The sequence below is a fragment of the Triticum aestivum genome, chromosome 3A (assembly GCF_018294505.1).
Source record: "Triticum aestivum cultivar Chinese Spring chromosome 3A, IWGSC CS RefSeq v2.1, whole genome shotgun sequence".
Classification (NCBI taxonomy): Eukaryota; Viridiplantae; Streptophyta; class Magnoliopsida; order Poales; family Poaceae; genus Triticum; species Triticum aestivum.
The window spans coordinates 629,060,507-629,079,417 of record NC_057800.1 but is presented as its reverse complement, the minus strand read 5'-3'; positions in this window follow the sequence as shown (position 1 = coordinate 629,079,417).

Below are 18,911 nucleotides of genomic sequence, written 5' to 3'. Positions count from 1 at the left end.
GTGTGCTCGATTTCAAGCGGCACCAAAGGAGTCGCATCACTTAGCTGTGAAGCGAATTCTTCGATATTTGGCTCACACCCCAACTCTCGGATTATGGTATCCAAAGGGCTCAGAGTTTGATCTGGTTGGATTCTCGGATGCTGATTATGCTGGTGACAAGGTTGATCGGAAGTCTACAACAGGCACATGCCACTTTCTGGGATGATCACTTGTATGTTGGTCTTCAAAGAAGCAGAACTGTGTATCCCTCTCCACTGCTGAATCTGAATACATTGCTGCTGGATCTTGCTGCGCTCAGCTTCTGTGGATGAAGCAAACTCTCAAGGACTATGGCATTCATCTGAAGCAAGTGCCACTTTACTGCGACAACGAAAGTGCCATCAAGATTGCCAACAACCCAGTTCAGCACTCGAAGACAAAGCACATAGAAATTCGTCATCACTTTCTCAGAGATCATGTTGTGAAGGAAGATATTGATATCATACACGTCAACACTGAAGAGCAATTGGCAGATATCTTCACCAAGCCCTTGGATGAGAAGATATTTTGCAAGTTACGGTGTGAGCTAAATATCCTGGAATCCTCAAATGTCCTGTGATCAGGCACACATCCTAACACTTATGCGTATTGATGACTTAGATGTGCAACACACGAAGTAACATATATCTTCAATCAATGAAGACAGACATTCTAAGTGTGAATACATTAATGTGGAATTTGACTTCGAAGCGCCACGATAATTGTGCGCCGTGTCTGGGTCTAATACTTCCTATACGGTGGGTAACGCCACCACCAAACGTTCTATTTTGAAGTGTTTCACTCATGGCGTTACATTTGCCATGTCTTCACATTTGATCTGGCTTCAATCTCAACATGTCTTCATGATTATCTTCACTATGTTGATTATATATATATATATACTAGTGTTCTGTCCTCTACAACATTCACTTATAGCTATGTCTTCTTGTTGATTCTTTTGAACTAAGTGGATGTGATCGGACCCTAACCTCTCTATGATTTCTATCTCAAACTCTATCTCTCCAAATCATATGCATTCTATTGAAACTGTCGAATGTCTTCTCTGCGTCCTTGTCAGCAGAAGATTCAAAGACAAACCTTAAGTCCGCTTTCAATGCTCATTCCTCCACATGAAACCCGGAGAAGTAGGAACGACCACCCGACACCCTCGTTGGGCTTCTGCTTGAAGGTTATCAACTAGAGACTTGAGTGTTTAGGTAGGCCGTGGCCGACACCCTCGTTGGGCTTCTGCTTGAAGGTTGCCGAGTACATGTCGTGTAAACGGCGGTAAGTGGTGAGAGCGTGTATGAAGAAGTACACCCCTGCAGGGTTAACATCATCTATTCGAATAGCCGCGTCCGCGGTAGAGGACTACTTGGTTGCCTATACAGTTCATAGACAAGTTAATGGATACTACTAAAAGACTCAAGATAAGTGTGAGTACCGAGGATGGCCCTCTCGTAGGATGACGAGGGAGGATCCCAGATGGTGTATTGTGTTGGTGATTAGTGGACTCGTGTGCGAAAACTATTTTACTAAGTGGTGTCTGTAGGATAGCTTAGCCAAGAGTCAAAGCTGGCTTGCTGCAATAACTCCACCACCTTCTTGAGAATGAGAATGTATAGTAGGTTCTGATGTAAGACTTGCTGAGTACCTTTGTACTCATGTTTGTTCAATTACCGTTTTCAGACGACAACACCGCCCCCTTCGATGGGTTTTATGTAGATCTCGACATCGATGAGTGACTTGCCACCCAGGTGGTGATCCTGGCCATGGAGGGCCCTATGTAGATAGACATCCTTCGAGAAGCTTTCTTTCTTTCTAGTGTCTGTACTCACACTATTTGCTTCCGCATGTGCTTGTATGCTTGTATGACTTGAGTGTCGGGTCATGTGACCCCTACCTGTATGAACATGTTATGTATGGCTCTCTCGAGCCTTTAAATAAAGTACTTGAGTTGTAGAGTTTTGTTGTGATGCCATGTTGTATTTTCACATATCGAGCATATTGTGTGTATGATTGAAATGCTTGGTATGTGTGGGATCCGACAATCTAGTTGTTTATCCTTGGCAGCCTTTCTTATGGGGAAATGTAGTCTAGTGTTCCTCGAGCCATAGTAGTCCGCTACAGCCCGGTTCACCAGAGTCCTGCTAGCCCAGCACTACTGCTCAGGACACTTGACTAGCCGACATGTGTTTCACTTCGTTCCTATGTCTGTCCCTTTGGGGAAATGTCACGCGGTGATATCCGGAGTCCTGCCTAGCCTGCTACAGCTCGATTTCCCTGGAGTCCTGTTAGCCCTGTGCTATAGCCCATATTCACTCGCTGATGACCGACATGCTCGATGTGATTCATGTATGCCTGTCTCCATAGGTCTGCACCGCTTTGGGTTCTTGGCTAGCCATGTCGGCCCGGGTTCTCTGTCATATGGATGCTAGCGACACTATCATATACGTGAGCCAAAAGGCGCAAACAGTCCCGGGACATGGTAAGGAGACACCCGTGGGGATACCGTGCGTGAGGCCGCAATGTGATATGAGGTGTTACCGGCTAGATCGATGTGACTTGGAATTGGGGTCCTGACAAATATCCTTATAGAATTGGACGGCAGTGAAAAGTTGCGCCGGGTTGAGGAGGTCGAACAGAGCAGACAACCACCTTGACTTTGAAGTTCTGTCATTCCGTCATAAGGTGGAAATGTAGAGACTCCGTGATAGCATCCACGGGGTAGCTACCAGGAGCTGTGAAGACAGGCTCCAGCTGAAGCAGCTCGGTGGAAGCCACGCTGGTTCTCCGCTGAGATGGCAGGGTAGCTTTGGGGGTAGCTTCGGCAGGTCGCTTGTTGTGAACTGCTTCTCTTTCCTCTAGCACTTGCACCCTTGCGTGTAGCTTCTGCAGTTCGGTTTGCTCCACTTTCCTCCTCCTCTCCTGACATTTGTAACCTCCTGCGTCCGGAAACCCATCCTTCCACAGAACGGAGCCTGGCGTGCCTCATGTCCGTCCAGGGTGCTCATGATTCCCGAGGGCCATTGTTAGCTCATCATTCTCTCTGTCTGGAACGAATGTCCCATGCTGTGCTGCGGCGATATACTCCTGAAGCTTCGTCACGGGTATTCGCATTTGCTCGTTCGTCCAAATGCAATTCCCTGTTACAGGGTCCAAGCTTCTGCCAACCCCGAAGAACCAAGTCCGGCAATGGTCTGGCCCATGCAATGTCTCTGGTTCGACCCCTTTATCAAGTAGGTCATTTTCAGCCTTGGCCCACAACGGCCGGGCTTTGAGGTAGCCACCTGACCCCGTGCGATGGTGATGCTCCTTCTTCGCAGCATTTATCTTGTTTGTCGCTGACATCTTCTTACTCTTGTCCGATGTCTTGTGGGCCACAAATGCGTCTGAGTGATCTCTGATCTTCTCATACCGGTTGGTGAATTCTGGTGTCTCTTCTTTGTCGACAAACGTTGTTTTCAGCTCATTCTTCCACCTCCTGAATAGATCTGTCATCTTCTTAAGAGCGTGAGACTTGATCAATGGCTCTTTAACTGGCTTCTGTGGATCCTCCTCCGGCGGTAGGGTGAAATTTGCCTTCAACGCGGTCCCAAGATCATCTTTCTGCATATCATTGACATAAGGCACCTCAGGGTCTTCCTTCTTAGGCTTACACCATTGCTGGATGCCGATCGTGATCTTGTCCCTAACAAGAACCCCGCACTAAGCAGCAAATGCTTCCTTGGTCTGGATGGGTTCAATCGGTTGGCCATCGCGCGCGATTGCTGTGATCGTGAACCTTTCATCCGGACGCAACTTTTTCTTCAGGCCTCGTTTCTTTACCGAAGTTGTGCTCGATCCGGAGGGCTAGAAAAAAGAAGAAAGACGAGAGTTAATATGTGTACATACCAAAACAATGAATGCATCAATTAGCTAGTCAGCACAGGCTTAATTAATATATATACCTGGCCGAACTCTGTTCGGTCACCAGAGCCGTCCTTATGGTCTCCTTCTTGCACCGGCATTCGGTCACCAGAGCCATCATAATCATGTCCTTCCTCCTCCATTATTCAATAACCGTAGCCTGTTTCTTCACCCTGTCCTTCCAGACCATCATTGTCGTTAAGATATGACAAGAAATCACCTCCGGCTAAAATCATGTCCCCCAACACCTCTTCTGCTGCCTCATCTCGTTCGTGCTCCATTGTTTCTGCAAATATTACAACATGGCAATTATTATAGAAACATGACAACAGGTGGATATATTAGTGGCAAACATAGACCTAGCTACCTAATCACGACAAGGAATCATATTAGTGGCCTCGACGCTTCTCTAGGGTTTGGGGTGGCCACAGCAACGCTTTTCAAGGGTTCAGGGTGGCCTCGACGACAACGCTCTTTTAACATGGTAAATTTGGGTGGCCTCGGCAGCACTTCTAGGGTTTGGATCAACTTGTGCACATTGCTAGACCCTCGACCCTTGACCGCTCGGTGATCCACGACCCTCTACGTACCCTATTTCCCCACCCTCGACCCCTCATGTAATGTTTGTCTAGTGTCAAAGGATTCAACAAAACCATGTCTTTATCATTGTTCTGCAAAGTTGTTCTGCGAAGTTCTACGACGTCATACCCGATAAAAAATAAGAAGAGGAAGAAGAAGAAGAAAAAAGAGGAGAAGAAGAAAGGAATAGAGGAGAAGACCGAAGAAAAAAAGAAGAAAAAAGAGGAGAAGAAGAAAGGAATAGAGGAGAAGAAGAAAAGTAGAATAATTCTATTTTTTTCTTCTCCTCTTCTATTCCTTTCTTCTTCTTCTCCTCTTTTTTTTCTTCTTCTTTTTTCCTCTTCTTATTTATTTCTCATATTCTTCCTCTCCTCTTCTTCTCCTTCTTCTTCTCCTTGTTCCTCTTCTTATTTTCTAAAAATGTAACTTTTGCATATATAAAACTTTTCTAAAAATGTAATTTTTGCATATATAAAACTATTTTCTTTTCTAACTTTTGCATAAATAGATAAAACTTTTCTAAAAATCTAACTTTTGAATATATGAACATATATACACAGAGAACATACATACATCTATACATTTTTATAAAAATGCAAAAAACATATCATCATATATATGAACAAAAAATCTGAAAAAAACAGGACATATAATCATATATATACACACATACATATAATGACACAGATACATATAATCTGAAAAAACATCATATATATGAAAAAACAGAGAGGAAGGCCGGCGGCCGGACAAAACGTAGCAGCGGCGTGTGGTCGGGGCAGGACGGGGGCGTGGGGCGGCGTCGGGGCAGGGTCACGGGCGCGGCCGGGGCGATGCGTCGGGGCATGGGCGCACGGGCTGGGGGCGGCGCGTCGGGGCAGGGACACGGGCCGGGGCGGCGCGTCGGGGCAGGGCAATGGCGCGGGGCGATGGCGACGAGGAGCGGGCGGCGAAGGGGACGGCGACCGCGGGGCGGCGACGGTGAGCACGGGCAGCCTGGTGGCGTCGATGAGTTTGGCGTCGTCAGGGGGCAAATGGTCGATGAAACTAAAAAAAATTACAAGTCCTGCTTATATACACAATGCATTGGTCCCAGTTCGTGGCACAACCCGGGACGAATGCCCCCCTTTGGTCCTGGTTTGTGCCACCAATCACGACCAAAGGTCTCTTTTCAGCAGCCCAAAGGGCGGGAAGCAGAGGCCTTTGGTCCTGGTTGGTGGCACCAACCGGGACTAAAGGGGGGATTGGTAACCGGTACCAATGCACACCTTTAGTCCCGGTTGGTGCCACCAACCAGGACCAAAAGCCTTGTACTGGCGCGGTGCAGTGGGAAGTTTAGTCCCACCTCGCTAGTTGAGGAGCTCCGACACCTGTTTATAAGCGCTGATGTGCCATCCCATTCGAACTCCTCACTATTACAGGCCTTTTGGCCTAAACTTATCTCTGTTCCTGTGGACCTGCTGCGGGCCTGAATCCTGGCCCAATGGGGTTTCTAGTCGTATTCAGGCCGTGGTGGCCCAGTAGGTGGCATTTTTTCTAGTTTTTTGTTTTGATTTTTGCATTATTTATTTTCTTTTGTTTTTTGCTTTATTTCATTAATTCTTTTTGCTGTTAGGTCACAAAATTATAGACTTTCTGTGAGTGCCATTAATTTTCAAGGGTTTTATCAGTTATGCCACCGGTTGTGTCCCACTACTCAGTTTTGCCATTAGAAATTTCAACTGCTCAAAAATGTCATCGCTTCATTAGACACATGCTTAAAAATGCCACTAAACACCATTATTGTGATCTCAAACCTCTTTTGCCATGTTATAATGACATAAACACCTATGAACCAACATGCCAGCTCTCCCTCTATCTCAATACAATAAAGTATGGGCCCCACTTGATCCCAACAGCATTCTCATTTTCCTATAAAATTATTCGCTTGGTTACTCCTGACAAGTGGGGCCACAGATATCATTGTGAGATAGAGAGAACTGACATGTGGGTCTAGGCTTATTTTTGTCATAGAACATGGTCAACGGGTTTGACGTAAAAATAACAATGTCTAATGGCATTTTTGAGCAAACATCTAACAGAACGGTGGCATTTTTTAGATATCTAATGACATTTTTGAACAAGCATCTCATGGATTGATGGCATTTTTAAGCAGTTGTTATTTCTAATGGCAAAACTGAGTAGTGGGACACAACTAGTGGCATAAATGATAAGAACCCAATTTTAAAATTTGAATAATTTAAATTTGAATTCTTTTAAATTAGTGTGAATTACTAGTTTGTGAATAACTTTACTGAAAAAATAGATTTTTGAGTGATTCTTTTTCTAGCTATTTAATATTATTGTGTTTTATCATTATATTAAATTTGGTAATTTTTAGGTTATTTAAATCTCCGTTTTAAGCAAGAACATATTTTGTTATTTTGGTTTTCTATTAAAGTTTTTAACAAAAAAATTTCTTTATGAAAATTTCTTTTGCCATTAATGTTTTGAACAGAAAATACTTTGATAATTTTAGTTGCATAAATTTTATATAATTTTAGTTTTAAAAATACTAGAGGTTTATAAAAGCTTTTTAGTTGATTCCTTTTGCTATTAGAATTTTATAAAAACTTTTTAGTTGATTTTTTTTGCTATTGAAGAATATTATAGTTTTGTTTTAGTAGATCATAACATAATATTTTAATTGATTATTTTAAGTTCATTATTTTTGCTATTAGTTAATTTTTTTGCACTAAATGACCCTGAAATTGAAAATCACTACAAATGAACTCTTAAAAGGTTGAAAGTTGGCATGGTATCATCATTTCACCCACATAGCATGTGCTAAAATGTTGAGACAGTTACGGAAAAAACTAGATGACTTCATGTACAAAACGGGCAATCTCTTTCGAAGTATCAGGATTTTAGATGAAAACTCATATGTTACAAAGGGATTTCATTTTTTTGAACTTATTTGAAATCCAGACTTTTGTGTGTTCAAAATGCACCATTCAAAGACACATCATAAATTTTCAACCCTTTGTGACTTCATTTGTTATTTTTCATGCATTTACTGATTTTTTTGCGCTAAATGACCCTGAAATTCAAAAGAATTTCAAATGAACTCTGAAAAGGTTGAAAGTTGGCATGGTATCATCATTTCACCCACATAGAATGTGCGTAAAAGTCAAGAGGGTTACGGCAAAAACTAGATGCACTTTGTGTACAAAACGGACAATCTCTTTCGAAGTATCAGGGTTTCGGACGAAAACTCATCTGTTACAAAGGGATTTCATTTTTTGAACTTATTTGAACTCCAGACTTTGTGTGTGTTCAAAATGCACCATTCAAAGCCACATCATCAATTTTCAACCCTTTATGACTTCATTTGTTATTTTTCATGCATTTACTGATATTTTTTGTGCTAAATGACCCTGAAATTCAAAAGTATTTCAAATGAATTCTGAAAAGGTTGAAAGTTGGCATGGTATCATCATTTCACCCACATAGCATGTGCATAAAAGTCGAGAGGGTTACGGCAAAAACTAGATGCACTTTGTGTACAAAACGGACAATCTCTTTCAAAGTATCAGGGTTTCGGACGAAAACTCATGTGTTACAAAGGGATTTCATTTTTTTGAACTTATTTGAACTCCAGACTTTTTGTGTGTTCAAAATGCACCATTCAAAGCCACATAATCAATTTTCAACCCTTTGTGACTTCATTTGTTATTTTTCATGCATTTACTGATTTTTTTGCGCTAAATGACCCTGAAATTCAAAAGCATTTCAAATGAACTCTGAAAAGGTTGAAAGTTGGCATGGTATCATCATTTCAGCCACATAGCACGTGCTAAAAAGTTGAGATGGTTACGGGAAAAACCGGATGCACTTCATGTACAAAATGGACAATCTCTTTCGAAGTATCAGGGTTTTGGACGAAAACTCATATGTTACAAAGGGATTTCATTTTTTTGAACATATTTGAAATCCAGACTTTTTGTGTGTTCAAAATGCACCATTCAAAGACACATCATCAATTTTCAACCCTTTCTGGCTTCATTTGTTATTTTTTACACATCATCTTCTCCTCCTTAATTTTTTCCTTCAAGTAATTGTTTTCTTCTTCAACTAAATTTAATTTCTCGACAATACGGTTGGTTGGAATTTCTGGTTCAACTACCTCCTACATAAATAAAATCTATGTCATGTTGGTCGACATAATTGTCATAAACAATAAATGAACCAAATTGTTATAAAAAGATAATATATACCACATCCGAATCATAGACAGGACGAGGGCCGACGGGGACCATGGCACTATATAATAACAAGCAATAATAAAAGTAAGAAAATCACAAAAGTATCTATCTAAAGTAAGAATTCATTTCTTTCGGAAAGAAGATAAGAACAAGAGGCTCACCACGGTGGTGTCAGCGACGAGATCGGTGCGGGCGATCGATGGCGGTGAAGACGGGGACGGGACGTGGCGGACCGCTAAACCTACGCAAATCTCCGGGAAAATGGAGCTTGGAGGTCGATCTTCGAGAGGAGAAAGCTTAACTAGTGTGGCTCGGGCATTTCATCGAACACCTCATGTGCATAGGAGGTGAGCTAGAGCACCCAAATGCCCTCCCCTCGCCGGCCAGAAAAAACAGAGCACTATGGAGTGCTCTACTGCGATGATGGGGTATATATAGGCAACTCATTTGTCCCAGTTTCATTGCTGGAACCAGGTCTAAAACTCCCCCTTCTGTCCCGGTTGGTGCCACGAACTGGGACCAATGTATGTGGGCCAGGAGCGAGGCCCATTGGTCCCGGTTCGTGCCAGGAACTGGGACAAATGGGTCCAGACGAACCAGGGCCCATGAGGCCCTGGCCGGCCACCTGGGCTCACAAACCGGGACGTTTGCCCCCATGGATCCCGGTTTGTGACTGAACCGGGTCTAATGGGCTGGCCAGGCCCAAACCAAAGCCCTGTTTTCTACTAGTGCATTTACAAGAAAGTGAGTGGGAGCTCCGTAGCATTTCTGATATTATATGTGGATGACATATTGTTGATCGGAAATGATGTAGAATTTTCTGGAAAGCATAAAGTAGTGTTTGAAAGTAGTTTTTCAAAGAAAGACCTTGGTGAAGCTACTTATATATTGGGCATCAAGATCTATAGGGATAGATCGAGATGCTTAATAGAACTTTCACGAAGCACATACCTTGACAACATTTTGAAGAAGTTCAAAATGGATCAGTCAAAGAAAGGGTTCTTCCCTGTGTTGCAAGGTGTGAAGTTGAGTAAGACAGAAAGCCCGACCATGGTAGAAGATAGAGAGAGAATGAAAGTCATTCCCTATGCCTCAGCTATAGGTTCTATAAAGCATGGCATGCTGTGTACCAGACATATCGTGTACCTTGCAATGAGTTTGGCAAGGGGGTACAATAGTGATCCAGGAGTAGATCACTTGACAGCAGTCAAAATTATCCTTAATTACCTAAGATGACTAAGGAAATGTTTTCTCGGTTATGGATGTGATAAAGAGTTCGTCATAAAGAGTTACATCGATGCAAGCTTTGACACTAGTCTAGATGACTCTAAGTCTCAATCTAGATACATATTGAAAGTGGGAGCAATTAGCTATAGTTGCTCCGTGCAGAGCATTGTAGACATAGAAATTTGCTATATACATATGGATCTGAATGTGGCAGACCCGTTGACTAAACTTCTCTCACAAGAAAAACATGATAACACCTTAATACTCTTTGGGTATTAATCACATGGCGATGTGAACTAGACTATTGACTCTAGTAAACCCTTTGGGTGTTGGTCACATGGTGATGTGAACTGCGGGCGTTAATCACATGGTGATGTGAACTATTGGTTTTAATCACATGGTGATGTGGACAGGATTATTAACTCTAGTGCGAGTGGGAGACTGAAGGAAATATGCCCTAGAGGCAATAAGAAAGTTATTATTTTATATTTCCTTATATCATGATAAATGTTTATTATTCATGCTAGAATTGTATTAACCGGAAACTTGATACATGTGTGAATACATAGACAAAACAAAGTGTCCCTAGTATGCCTCTACTTGACTAGCTTGTTAATCAAAGATGGTTAAGTTCCCTGACCATAGACATGTGTTGTAATTTGATGAATGGGATCACTACAAGAAATATGTCAACTAGTGACCTTCTGTCAATGACCCTGGAAGAATTGGTCATAGAACTATGACCATTTCAGACCAATTGGTCAAAAGTTGTTCGAGGGGCTCCAAACCCTAAACCATTGTGACCATTTTGGTCAGAAAGGTCGTAATTTCCTTACACGAAATGGTCATAAAGCAAACAACGCTAGTCTGCTGCCTTATTTCTAGTTGTTAACGACCAATATAGATGGTCATAGCCTTGTAAATTGTGGTGGGTTGCGATGAATAGGTGCCATCTCATCAGTTTTGCCTATGTGTCATGTCCATGTGTCAATTTTTGCCCTAGGTTGTGAAGCAACCTATATTTCTGTTATTCCAAAAATTCCAAACAATTCTCATAAATTGTTTGGATCATATCTTCATCAAATATGTCAAAAACCTTCCTTGCCTAGTTCAAAAATAATTCAATAATATTCATTTTCCTATTATGTTCAGAGTAGCACTTTGTGAAGGAAGTACCACTTTGGCATGTCCAAATAGTATCCATTTTCTACAGTGCTTTCCTATGCCCAAATAACCATCCTACACCAAATGCCAACTCAATCCATTCATTATTTTGAGCCCAGCTTCAACATTCGTATTTATGTCCAGTGTGGTACTTTGCAAAGCAAGTACCACCTAGGCTCCTCCTTTTGAGCTGAAAATTTGTGAAGACGGTCTTCTTAGTAACTGATCATCCTCAGCCAAAACTCACGCCCATTAGCCATGTACATTTCCCATACCGCTAATCAAACACTCGGCTGCTAATTCATGTTTGAGCATAGATCGGTCTCCTCGTGAGAATCTTATGTTGTAATTTTCTTCCTAGCACCTACCTGGGGAGTGCCCAAGCCACTAGACATGCCTAGGCCGCCCAGAACACATGGCAACGCCACAATCACGCGGTGACCACGCAGCGGGCATGCGAGTTTACGTGCTCTAGAGTTGGGGCCCTTGGCCAGCACCCAAACCTCGACGTATCGCCACCAAACCATGTATTTATGATTAAATAGATACTTATGTACCTAGAAATGATTTTTGGAAAAAATAAAGAGCAAACTACGAGGCAGCTGCAGTTCAAATTTGACCCGCTTCCAACTGAATCGGTGGAAAATTGTCTTTTTCACGAGAGGTGGATCAAAACTTTTTACACCCAACCATTTTGTCAATTGTGCATTAAATATGGCCTAGTATTTTTAAAAATTAATTTGGTCCAATTTTGCAACAATTATTTGGGAGGTGCTTCACAAAAAAACCTCCTTTTGGGCACTCGAAAAATGGAAAATGGTTTTTTCATCCAAAGAAAATGAAAAATTCCTGGCAACATTGTTTGCCATTCCAATATGCACCCTTGTGCACAATATCAGATCATTTGAACAAACTATGCCGTGAATGTGGCCATAAGATTGATCATTTGGCTTGAAAGCCATTGATCTCCATACGTGATAGCTCGTTTCTGAGAACACTTTTTTAAAATAATTGACGTATTACAAGTTTGTTATTTTTCCTGGGAACTTGGGCACATATAATGACACAATGCGAAGGTTTCCCATTTTTTTGATATTTTGAATTTTTTATGCCCGTTTCAAAATGCGGTCAAAACGGCGGGAACGACCATTCCTAGCTAGTGGTTGAATCTTGGAATTTTTTTGGTGTTTCTCTAATTAAATATATACTTATGTACCTAGAAATGATTTTTGGAAAAAATAAAGAGCAAACTACGAGGCAACTACAGTTCAAATTTGACCCGCTTCCAGCTGAATCGGCGGAGATTTGTCTTTTTCACGGGAGGTGGATCAAAACGTTTTACACCCAACCATTTTGTCAATTGTGCATTAAATATGGCCTAGTATTTTAAAAAATTAATTTGGTCCAAATTTGCAACAATTATTTGGGAGGTGCTTCACAAAAAAACCTCCTTTTGGGCACTCGAAAAATGGAAAATGGTTTTTTCGTCCAAAGAAAATGAAAACTTCCTTAGGCAACATTGTTTGCCATTCCAATATGCACCCTTGTGCACACTATCAGATCATTTGAACAAACTATGCCATGAATGTGGCCATAAGATTGATCATTTGGCTTGAAAGCCATTGATCTCCATATGTGATAGCTCGTTTCTGAGAACACTTTTTTAAAATAATTGACGTATTACAAGTTTGTTATTTTTCCTGGGAACTTGGCCACATATAATGAAACAATGCGAAGGTTTCCCAATTTTTTGATTTTTTTTGAATTTTTTATGCCGGTTTCAAAATGCGGTCAAAACGGCGGGAATGACCGTTCCTAGCTAGTGGTTGAATCTTGGAATTTTTTTCGTGTTTCTCTGAGTAAATATATACTTATGTACCTAGAAATGATTTTTGGAAAAAATAAAGAGCAAACTACGAGGCAGCTACAGTTCAAATTTGACCCGCTTCTAGCTGAATCGGCGGAAATTTGTCTTTTTCACGTGAGGTGGATCAAAACTTTTTACACCCAACCATTTGGTCAATTGTGCATTAAATATGTCATAGTATTTTATAAAATTGATTGGTCCAATTTTGCAACAATTATTTGGGAGGTCCTTCACAAAAAAACCTCCTTTTGGGCACTCAAAAAATGGAAAATGGTTTTTTCGTCCAAAGAAAATGAAAACTTCCTTAGGTAAAATTGTTTGCCATTTCCCGGTAACTTGGTCACATATAATGGCACAATGCGAAGGTTTTCCATTTTTTTGAATTTTTATGACCTGTTTCAAAATGCGGTCAAAACGACGGGCATGACCGCTCGTAGGTAGAAAGATCGAAAATGCAATCAAATTGGTGATCATCCATAAAATATGGTCTAACTTAATTGAAAATTTTAGTGATGGCATTTTGCAAAATATTTTTGGTAGCTGCTTCACACCCCCTTGTTTTTAGCACTAAGAAATAGAGTAATTTTTAATGGCTCATATTTTTAACCAATCAGGACGCAGCCCATGGATCACCCCATTATAGTCGATCTAAGTCGTCCACCTCCTACGGATCCAGCGCCTCTCCTCCCTCGATCCCCTTCCTTCCCGAGAAACCCTAGGTCTCTACCCCTCCTCCCCCATCCAGATCCAGGTCCCTCCTCCGCCGCCTCCCTCTTCCCCGATCCCCGATCAAGGTGCTATAACCATCCCGTCCACCGTCCTCCCCACCACCGTCCCGGCCGCCGCGCCCGCGACTGTCCTCCCCGCCGCCCCGGACGCCGCCGCCACCTCCATCGCCTCCCCAGACACGGCCGCCACGCGCGCCTTCCTGGGCCGCCTCTACGACTCGGCCAAGCGCTCCCTCTCGGGCGCCCTCCCCTGGCCCGAGCTCCTGGACCGTGCCGCGCTCTCGCGCCCGGACTCCCTCTTCGACGCCACCGCCCGCCTCCGCAAGAACCTCACTTACTTCCGCGTCAACTACGCCGCGCTCTCGCTCCTCGCGCACCCCTTCTCCCCCGTCGCCCTCCTCGCGTTCCTCGCCGCATGGTGCTTCCTCTACCTCCTCCGCCCTGCCGACGCCGCCCCGCTCAACGCCTTCGGCCGCACCTTCTCCGACCCCACCGATGCGCCGACCCCGCCGAAGGAGGCGGCGGCCTCCCCACGGCCAGGGCGAAGCTGGAGAGGATGCAGCCTATGGAGTGGCCCCAGAGGGACGCTCTCTGCGGCGACCTCGCAACGAGCAACGCCGGGCGCCGGGTCCGGCTCTGCGGCTGGGTCACCCTCCGCCGCTCCCACACTGGCCTCACCTTCCTCACCCTCCGCGACTCCTCCAGCATGGTCCAGGTGACCCATCGATGCATGGTGGCCCGCCTCCCATGGCGCGCCCCCGCCCCGAACCCATCGACCATGAGAAGGTCAGCCAGGCCTCAGCAACCCTAATGTTTTTACTTGTTATACTAGCGTGCGGGCAGATGCTAGTGTGCAGTTCAGTAAGCACTGTATTTAGGCATGTTATTCAGTTTTGCGTTTAGAAGATTGCGAGGACTGATTGACTGAATTCTTCTTGTGTAGACCTGCCCCTCCTGCTCTGGGTTTTCACCAAGGTAAGGCCCAGTTGTCTCTTTTCTTCTACTCTTTCGTCTTCTTTTTAGCGCACCTGCAGTCGAGAGCGCATTATGATATCCTCAATTCGCTTGGTTTGTGCAATATTTGATTGGATCTTGTCATCCATGGATGGTCGGTAGCGAAGTAATCGGAAACGTATGGTGCTATCCGAATGATACTACTAAAACATGGTCCATTACCACTATGCTCACACTGTTGCATTTTTTAAGGATGTATAAGTTATGTTCCTGATGGTGCTGTGTAGGTCGGTTCGACCGTATGGCACCTGTAGTTGAGCAACACTTGATCAGGTGTTTAACTCTAGTTTTAGCTAATAACAAGCATGCCTTGGTGGTACAACGGAGGATGCCAAAACTTATTTATCATAATGTTGGTTTGTTTGATAGGCCTTATGTACAGTTTTAATTCAACATGAAACTTGGCTAATCAGGGGCCAAAGGGCGTGTAAACATAGCTAGACCCGTTTATCCGTAATAAACTCTTAAGGATTTTTTTACTGTATAAACTCTTAAGGATTGAACATATAAATCACACACTTTGGATGTCGCAATCATTAAATCTTAACAAATTTTTGTGAAGGCCATCATAAGTTCAGCACTAACCTATTTATCATGGCTGACAGACGTGCAGTTTGCAAATTCCATTATTTTTTAGCACTCTTAAGTCACTACATGTCATACAATTTTTCAACCCAACAATTTAAACACCACATATGTTCAATGCTCAAGGAGTATCTGTTGGTGTTGGAACTGTGAGCTCAATTTAAGGGGAAGTACTTAGCTGCCAATGTTGGGTCACCATCTTTGGCTGAAAAAATGGACATTATTTTTTAGGAAGATGGATGCTATTCATGTAGTCACTGGATTCTGCATTTTAATTTTCAAGTCAGCTATGGCTATTATTAATCCTTGCCAAAAAGAATTGCAGTAAGCATGTAGTGCTTAAGAAATCTGAGAATTTTTTGTTGTGGGCTATCTGGAAAATAGACAAGTAGAGATCCGTACACTCTCCAACTTTTATCTTCTGTAACAGTTCTGAACGATGTCTTCTCAGCGCAGACTGCAGATTTGTGAATAAATCCACAGTAATACAGAAAACTGATCCTGGTTATTTTTTTTCTAGGTTGGTGGCCATCACCTAAATGAAGAATTTTCTGAGAGAGGGAAGCAGCCAAAAGATGAAGTTCAGATTTACACGTGGAAGGATGCCACACTCCGGGAGCTCATTGTAGTTAAGTGACTGTGTGGCTGTTGTGGCCTTGCTATGTTTGTACCTGAAGTCGCACCTCTATAATTGTTTTTCCTATGTTGGAACGTGTCTAGTTAATGACCGGTGGTTACTTATGCTTATTGTGTATCACATTGAAAAAGAAAATGCACAATGACTTACCTTTGTATGTCAGGATGTTTTCTTCATCTATTACTCTTCCTTTTGCTAGTGACTTCACTCTCTTGTGAGATTTTGCTTCTTTATTACAGGGTTAAATAGTCCACTATTTTGTCTGGTCTTTGTGTCTCTCAATGACAGCAATCTGAACTGATGTATTGTGTGCCTTAAAAAGCATGGCTGCAACCATTCCTAATTTTTGTTTGGTTTGGATTTGGATGCAGCAGGTGCTCTGCTCTTGCGCATGGTGTGTGTCACCGGTGCAGCGGTGCTCTGCTCTTGCGCACGGTGATCGGCGTGACGGCGACTATGTATGGCAGCGACCACAAGCTCATCGGTGAGCGGCTCCCTCTCCTACCCCTAGTTCTCTTTTCTAAGATGTAGTGTTCTATGCAGAAGATCTATTTGCTAGTACTTGGGCTCACTGCTGTTTATATTTGATTATTCTTTTATTATGTATACTGAAAATGCTATAACGAATTTACTGCTCATATTCCTGTACAAAAGCCCTCGTGTGAATTAATGACATGCTTCATTTCTGAACAAACAGGGAAGTTTAAGATTTCGCTAGGAGGCTCAATTCTGTTTGGCCTGAAAGAATGCATTTGGGTCAAGAAAGAAGAATTGAGTCACAACTGATTGGTGGTAATGGTTATCTGCAGAGATTTTCTGGTAATTTTTTCCAGATGGAATAGTTGAAACTGTAGTGAGTAAAGAATTTAGCCCACTACTGAATCTTTTGGAAGAACAGAAGGTTTTACATACTAAAGGACAGTGTTTGGTTAGTCCAACGTAAAGTAGGAATTACCTCATTCTTGCACCAGCTCATTCCATAACCGGGTTAAGTGATAATTTGTATGTGCCCGCAGGGTTCAATCACAGGTGAATGCCGTGTGGTAGTGAGTAAAGAATTTGCATTGCCCCATTAATTGAGTTTCTTTTATCTATTCAACACACTCCAACTTGTTGGTTTAATCAAATCCTCTAGTAATGGCACAGCTTGTCATGGATGTCGCATTTCCTCTGTTTTTGGGGAATTTCGAGATGTACCATTCTCTGTTTTGGGAATTTCTTTGCCGTAAATTATTATAGCGAACTGTTCAGAATTGTTTTTGCGGGGAGCAAATCTGTATATGCAGAGTGTGTGTGTGTGTGTGTGTGTGTGTGTGTCTAGTGAGCAAATCTGTAGTAATTATAGAGTATATTATCTTCTTTCTTTTATTGGCAATTTTCTTCTCAGTTCTCTTTTGACATATAGTTTGTTCTCTTTGAATGTGCAGATGGTATGATGTGGTGGTTATCTTTTTTCGTTGCTGGAACCTGGATGTCATATGTTATGTGATTTGAGCCAAATGGCATATTGTAATCTTTTTATTGCTGGTTTTTATGTATGATGTCATGAAGATGTACGTTTGAAATGTTGCTTTGATAGCAAAATTGTATTCCTGTGTACATGCTGCTTTGACAGCAAAATTATGAAAATTTCTCAACAATAAATATGGGCAAAATTGTATTCCTTTGTACTGCGCCTGGAAAGGCTACAACCAACTGATGATGTTACTAGAACCTGACAACTGGGACCCATCTGACTAGTGGACCCTTCTTTTGGGAAAAAAAGAAAAACTAAATTCGTTTATACAAAAAGGCCACAACCCAACAATAAAAAGGCTGCAATATTGGGCTTGGCCCATGAACCCAACCAAAAATTGACAGACAGAGAAAAACACAAATAGGCTGAATTGTTGGGCTAGGCCCATGTAGAAAATCAAATTGGACCAGGCTGATTCTTGTGCCACATCAGATTGCCACGTCGGATGCCCACATGGCCAGGGGAGGCTGCTAGTGACCAAAACAAAACAATAGGAATATTTTGGTCAAAAATGTCTACAACCTTCTCACAGAGAAGGTCGTTAATTTCAGTTTACGACCACCAGCTTTTGACCTTCTGTTTTTGGTCACAAAAAGGTCGCAAATTAAAAACTATGACCTTTCAGTGACCAATAGTGGAGGTCACGAGTTATCATATTTCTTGTAGTGGATCACATCATTAGGAGAATGATGTGATGGACAAGACCCACCCGTTAGCTTAGCATAATGATCGTTAAGTTTTATTGCTATTGCTTTCTTCATGACTTATACATATTCCTTCGACTATGAGATTATGCAACTCCCGAATACCGGAGGAACAACTTGTGTGTTATCAAATGTCACAATGTAACTGGGTGATTATAAAGATTCTCCACAGGGGTCTCCGAAGGTGTCTGTTGGGTTGGCATAGATTGAGATTAGGATTTGTCACTCCGAGTATCGAAGAGGTATCTCTGGGGCCTCTCGGTAATGCACATCATAATAAGCCTTGCAAGCAATGTGACTAATGAGTTAGTTGCGGGATGATGCATTACAGAACAAGTAAAGATATTTTTCAGTAACGAGATTGAACTAGGTATGAGGATACCGACGATCGAATCTCAGGCAAGTAACATACCGATGACAAAGGGAATGACGTATGTTGTCATTCGGTTTTACCGATAAATATCTTCGTAGAATATGTAGGAACTAATATGAGCATCTAGGTTCCGCTGTTGGTTATTGATCGGAGACGTGTCTCGGTCATGTCTACATAGTTCTCGAACCCATAGGGTCCACATGCTTAACGTTTGATGACGATTTGTATTATGAGTTATGTGTTTTGGTGACCGAAGATTTTTCGGAGTCGCGGATGAGATCATGGACATGATGAGGAGTCTCGAAATGGTCGAAAGGTAAATATTGATATATTGGACAATAGTATT